Source organism: Stylophora pistillata, chromosome 1, assembly GCF_964205215.1.
Source record: "Stylophora pistillata chromosome 1, jaStyPist1.2, whole genome shotgun sequence".
NCBI classification, from domain to species: Eukaryota; Metazoa; Cnidaria; class Anthozoa; order Scleractinia; family Pocilloporidae; genus Stylophora; species Stylophora pistillata.
In genome coordinates, this window is record NC_142519.1 from 20,232,855 (window position 1) to 20,239,741 (window position 6,887).

Sequence of the window (6,887 nt, forward strand, 5' to 3'; positions counted from 1 at the left end):
TTGTCGACTGATAATCAAACCAACAGATTGTCTGCAGAACAAGTGACTTACCAGGAGGGTTGACTTACCCGGGTTACCTTAGTATGTGAGATGAGTTGGTGTTAGAAGACTATGGGGAGGACCCGTTGAGAGAGATTTGGCTGGGGTCCAGGTTGACCGAGCATTAACGGTCTTTCAGCTGCACAAGATGTTCCTTCCACGCATTAGAAGAATTCAGAACGGCCGTTAATTTGAAATTCTCGCTGAATTGGTTGCTCGACAAACCATCTTTTGTGGGATTTTTTTCAGTGAACTTAAAGGACAACTATTTGGCTTTCGCGCTGCCAAGTTTTGATTCGAGGGAAAGTATTTAAGTGTTGTTTTCGATCGATTTTGGCGAGCACGTGTCAACAGAAGTTTCCGACCTTCCCGTATTTTGTGCACGGTGATTTAGGGCGTCAAGCTAAAACACATCAAAACGGCCTCAAATCGCGAGGAGAACAACAGAGACTACTCTCTATGAAGCTAAGACTTTATTTCTTTGATTATTTCATACAACTTTACATTTACGGAGCTCAAAAGCAAGTCTAACTAAATCACTATACAAACTCTTTAATTATTCCCTGTGAAAGAGCCTGTGACAGAGCTTGCGCCACCTGTGATGAAGTGTGCAAGCGAAAGCACTGATTTCAAGTGCAATAACATCGCAGTTAATATAAGGTAAGTGCCTTGAAGTGCAAATACGTGTATTGATCGATTCTTTATTCCTTTAAAAACGAAGAAGTGTTCCATGAAAAGTCCAAAAACTTTTATCTTTTTATTTGTAGAAATTCACTACAGGCGACTGTCATTAGCTGAATCGTTGGGATGAGCATTCGACTGAAAGTTGATGGAGATATTCACTGGAGAATTTTTGAACGATACATTGGTGAACAATCCACCTAGAACTCTTACTGCTATATCATGAATGCCGTTATTCATTGATGTTGTGTTATTGCCAGCTACTGATGGAAGTGCAAGGCTGTTGACATAAATTTCTCGTAAAGCTTTAGTGCGTAGACCGTCGCTGGCTTTGGCAGCTGTGACAGTCGTAGTGGTACGACTGAAACCAGCCAACTTGCTGGACATCCTTTATTGTTTTTCTAAAAGATTATGGCTGCCGATGGATATTGAACCCGGGTTGGCGTGACCTGTTAGCTCAGAGATTGTTTTTTCTGGGCCGTGTTCACAGGATTTTCTCGTTTTCGGGTTGTCGCGAGCGAAAGAGGTTTTTCATGCCTCTCGAAGAATTTGAAGTTCAGTTCAAAACAAGGAAGAACCTCCATCCCGTTTTGAAAACGCTTTGTTTTTTTTTGCTCTTTAGAAGGTGACAATGGTTTTGAAAACATTTTAAATTGACTAAGAAACCAAACTTTGTAACAATTTGACGATAGTTGTTGTGCTTGGTGACGTAGATACGAAACAATTTCACTTAGCCTCGTTTTCAACTCGCAATTCCACGCTAAATACCTCGCTTCGTTAACCAATCAGAATGCGAGATTTTATTCAATGATGCGATTCTATCGTAAAAGGAAGTTAATTTGCTGTTTAAAGATTTCGCACATGGAATAAAGATGTAGCCATCATCTTCATTTGAATCAGTAGATTCGTAAAAATTCTCTAGATTATCTTTCGTGCAGTCTAAAGTTAAGAAATTTGAAAAATAAAATGATGTTGGGAAAGTTTGAATCGCAAAATTTAATGCCTTATTTCCATATTGGCAAAAAATAAAACCCCGCAAATTTCTGTGTCGCTAATCGCGAAATTGAATACCTGGGTAAGTAACTACAAATAAGGTTCTCTTGTTCTACAGACCGAGCACAATTTGTTTTGACTCTCCCTAAATTGTCTTATCGCGGTTTGACTTTTCTCAAGCACAACTGTGGAGAAAATGACCTAAAGGAAAATAGCATGCTTTCATTTGGCGAAAGTGCGAGTTACCGAAGCTCGAGTAATAGATGGTCAAAAACGGCTCGACGGAACTCCAGGGGATTTTGATTCCGGTGAGCTGGCGAGAGGTTCGAGTTGTTGACTGGCTACCATAAATTTCCTCATAGCCTTCAAGTCTCAGTCGAGAGGATGAACCAAGAGAAATGCCAAAGAAGTACTCATCAGCCTAAGTTTGACTTGGTTCTCTCTTATAACGTCTGATGTACCCTGCTTATAAACTGCTTATTTAGATAACCGAACACAGATTTGTCATTTAAATTCTAGTAAGTCAACTCCCAAATGTCTGAGATGTGGTGTTCCCCAGGGAACAATTTTGGGACCTCTTTTATTTTTGATATATATTAATGACTTACCACATTGTTTGACATATTCGGAACCTAGAATTTATGCAGACGATACCAGCCTGACGTTTGCCAGTACTGACATTGAGCATATAAATTATTGTCTTAATCATGACCTGAGCAATGTGTGCGAATGGCTCTCTGCTAACAAACTTACCCTGAATAGGACAAAAACTGAGTTCATGCTTATTGCATCAAGGCAGAAGTTATCACAATTTACGGAAAGTCCCTCTCTTATTATAAACGAAAACGCAATCGAACAAGTAACCTCCGCTAAATCCCTTGGAGTTTATGTCGATCAAAGTATAAATTGGCAGTGTCATATTGAAAACATCTCTAAGAAGATAGCTTCTGCCATTGGTGCGATTAAACGAACACGGCATCTCACTCCATTTAATGTTTTAATTAAAGTTTATAATAGCCTTATTCAACCACATTTTGATTATTGTAACATAGTGTGGGGAAACTGTAACAAAGGCCTTTCTGAAAAACTGCAAAGTCTGCAAAATCGGGCAGCTTGCATCCTTATGTCAGCGAGCTATGATAGTAATTTGGATGATTTGTTCCGGGCGCTAGGGTGGCGAAGACTCTACTATCAAAGATTGGAACAGAAATCTATCCTAATGTATAAAACCTTACATGGTATTACACCTGCTTATCTGAGATCAAGATTTGTAGATCGTGACAGTGCACCTAAACCCAAAAATTTTTTTTCGCTTAACGAAATAAGCGTATTTTTTGGAGTATTTCTGTGCAAACATTTTTTTATTTGCTCAAATCTTCAATTGTCTGTGCCCAGTCAAAATACGGAAAATCGGCCGCCATCTTGCCCCACGGCCGAGTTTAAAGAGGAATGACTCTAGCGGTAATGTGACGTCAAATCGAGAACACGAAAGTCTGCATTTCACACATTTTCGCTTGTTTGTGAAGGTTGTAGTCGATTTTGTCCGAAAATATGCCGACTAAGTGTGTTGTACGAGGATGTAGCAACGTGCGAAATTTGCAAGAGGGTATCACGCTTCATACATTCCTCATACAGCACACCTGGTCGGCATATTTCGGACAATATCGACCACAACCTTCCCAAACAAGTGAAAATGTGTGAAAAGCAGACTTTCGTGTTCTCGATTTCACGTCACATTATCCGCTAGAGCCATTCCTCTTTAACCTCGGTCGTGGGGCAAGATGACGGCCGATTTTCCGTATTTTGACTAGGCACAGAAAATTTAAGATTTAAGCAAATTAAAAAATTTTTGCACAGAAATACTCCAAAAAATAAGCTTATTTCGTTAAGCGAAAAAAAATTTTGGGTTTAGGTGCACTTTAAGGTATACCGAAAACAAATTAGTTCTTCCACAACCTCGAACTATCTCAAAAGAAGTTTTTTGTACAGCGGAGCTCAATTGTGGAACAACTTACCTGTAGACCTAAGACAAGCGTCTTCGCTGACTGATTTCAAATCTAAATTAAATCGCCACAGTTTAAAGTAAGATCTTAAAGTAAGATCTTAATTCTAAGTAAATTTTTGACACGGCCTCCATGAAAAGCAGAATTTTTATTTATTTATTTTAATTGAATTGTTATTATCAAATTATTATCGTAGCTAGATAGATAGGTTTCTATTGTAGAAGTAACTAAATCAACTGATGGAAAAACCGTGTATAAATAAATTATCCTTATCCTTATCCTGCTGTTTATAAGCCCCCCACCTATAAGCTCCTCCTCCCCAGCTAACGTTCCAGACACTCCGATGCTAAGACCCAAGCTAAAACTTTTAGCTTGGATGACCCAAAAACCAACTCACACAAAGACTATATCTTCGAAAAGATAAATGAGAACCCCTTGAAAACGAACTTAAACACAAACTAATAGCCAAGTGAGAAAAACGTGTAGCGTTCTAACGTAACGTGAACAGCGTAGGCCACATGTCACAAGTTTGCGCAGACGAGCGATAAAGATACCATAAACTAAGTGTAAAACTTCGCGACACTACTAAAAAGCTAGCTCTTTACACAAGCACAAAGGAAAGGAACATAGACACTTACATAACAGCCCCGCTTGTAAGAGTTCAACCAAACGAACTTGAAGGGTGGCAAAAACGCTCTTCCGATAAACAGCACTTATTGTTAGCGCAAAGCAAGGCAGCTCACCAAAGCGCGGTTCTGGGTGAAACTTGAATGATCACGTCCCTAATAGACAAACAATAATGTCATTACTGTAGTTTAACACGAATCAAAGTTAAAGCGAATCAATGTCCGGTAACAAAGGCGTAGCAGCGGCGTTACAATGTTATTGTATTTTTGTCATGTTTGCTCGGGTTTAGTTTGACCTTGGCGCTGAGATATTGTCATGTGTTATGTTAGAAGAGGATGATTTTCACTCTGAGAGTGTTGTTGGTGAGCGAGTTGACGGAAGAAATCATTTGTAAGGGCCAAGTGTCTCTAGAGATGACTTTCTCTTGAGCTGTCACAACAGTAAAAACAAATCACAGTTATCAACTACTTTAAGAACTAATTTGAATATATCAACAAAGTTGAAATGGTAAATTGGCCACCGTTACGATTATAAAAGCTGACGTTTCGAGCGGTAACCCTTCGTCGGAGCGAATGACGAAGGGCTAACACTCGAAACGTCAGCTTTTATAATCGTAACGGTGGCCAATTTACCATTTCAACTTTGTTGATATATTCAAATTATTTCGTTACCCCCACCGACACAGCCCCAAACAGTTTCTTTAGAAACTATCAGCCTTCATACTTTAAGAACTAACGAGATAACAACAACACTGTCACAGAAATTAGTCCACTTAGAATTTATTTTTGTGGATATATCGATTAATACCATTAGAGATATCTGACAGCAAATTTTTCAGGACGTGTCCCTTCCAAAGCAATTTGAGAAGATAATTGCTACGTCACAGTTGCACCATTCTCAAGCGGTTTGCGCACTTCGATTGCGTTGTATTGTGGTGGCGTTATTTTCAATATGGCGGTGAAAGCGGCAGAAATCGGAGGATTTTGATGGAGCATTCCGTAGAAGTTAGGTCGTTTCTTTCTCTTTTCACTATAGATAAAGGCAATTTGATACATTCTGAATGTATAGAAGTATTTTTTATACGTATTTGTTGATATACTGTCTTCTTAAGGATAAACACAGGCACTGTTTCTTTGGTATGAAATTTGAGACCGGTTTTCGAGAAGGTCAAATTTACATATGATGCACGATCCTCGCAGTATTTAAGCAATAGCCAAAATCAGACCTGAAAAAAATCAGGCCTGTACGGGATTCGAACCACTGACCTCTGCGATACTAGTGCAGTGCTCTACCAATTGAGCTGACAAGCCAACTGGGAGCAGGCCATTAAGTTGATTCGTAATAAATCCGTAAAAGTGATAAATGAGATACAATGAAATATATGAAGTTCATATATTTTGTACTGCGGTATTAGATACATATGATGCACGATCCTTGCAGTAGATAGCGCTATTTAAGCAATAGCGAAAATCAGACCTGAAAAAGATCATGCCTGTAGGTCAAATTTGTTGTACATTGTAGTTAGAAGCCTTCAAAGATTCGGATGTCCACTTTGATCCTTCCTCAACAGCACTGACCAAGCGCTCTCAAACACTCTCCAACAGTAAAGGTGATGCATTTTATGTGATAGTGTTTGAGACCGGTTATGGCAGGGAAAAGTCCTGTTGTTGTGCTTTCTGTACTGCGTTACATAGCGTTACTACTTCAAGGACATTTCCCACATGCACTCAATCGTGTTGTAAGTCTACTATCCAAAGTAAAGGCAAATCAACTTATCGCGAGTATTGTATGGTAAATATACCATCTTATCACTGAATGAAGGACAGTTGAATTGAGCAATGAAAGGAGTCATTTGATTAATGAATGACTCTATCTTGCGTGAGGCGGCACGCCGGTGAGCAGAAACTACTCATCATCTGCCCACCTGAATTATCATCACTCAATAAAAGTAATGAACGTGTGTCCTCATGCCACCACAGAAACAAAGTATTACTGCGCAATAACTGAACAAAGCACGTAATTCACGGCTACGCCTCCTATGAAAATTTGTAGAGTATATAAATGATGGTAACGAATATTCTTGACAATAAAATCCCTTGATGAGTGAGCAACCACGAAACAGGCTTGTAGGGATAAAAATGAAGTCGTATTTTTCTACTCAAAATTTATTGCGCTCTACTTTTATGTATCGAGCACTGCCTAGTATACGGAAAAATCGAAACAAAGACTTCCTATATCCTGCTTCGTGATTGCTCACTCATCAGGGGATTTCATTGACAAGAATATTCGTTGCCATCGGTCATATACTTTACAGATTTGCATGAGAGGCGTGGCGGTGAATTTAAGTGCTTTTGCTCAGTTATTGCGCATGCAGTAATGCTTTGTTTCTGAGGCGGCATGGGGACACAAGTTCACTGCGTTTATTGAGTGATCAATTCAGGTCTGCAGATGATGAGTGGTTTTTCTTTGAGGCAGAGGTTGCATCTTTTACTCGCGCTGTTGCAGGGTGATCTGGATGAGAGGATGCGCCATGAAATAAAGTGG

The 6,887-nt window shown here is 39.4% G+C and overlaps 2 protein-coding genes across 3 annotated transcripts in view; both read left to right on the top strand.

Moving 5' to 3' along the window:
* Positions 1-6,887, top strand: part of LOC111342250 (transient receptor potential-gamma protein) — a 122,780-nt gene that overhangs the window by 33,711 nt on the left and 82,182 nt on the right. The window lies entirely within an intron of this gene.
* LOC148741598 (uncharacterized) overlaps positions 6,722-6,887 on the top strand; it is a 3,029-nt gene continuing 2,863 nt past the window's right edge. The window contains exon 1 of the mRNA XM_088743092.1: positions 6,722-6,887. This exon is cut by the window's right edge and continues 32 nt beyond it. The gene's annotated coding sequence lies outside the window, so the exon portion shown is untranslated.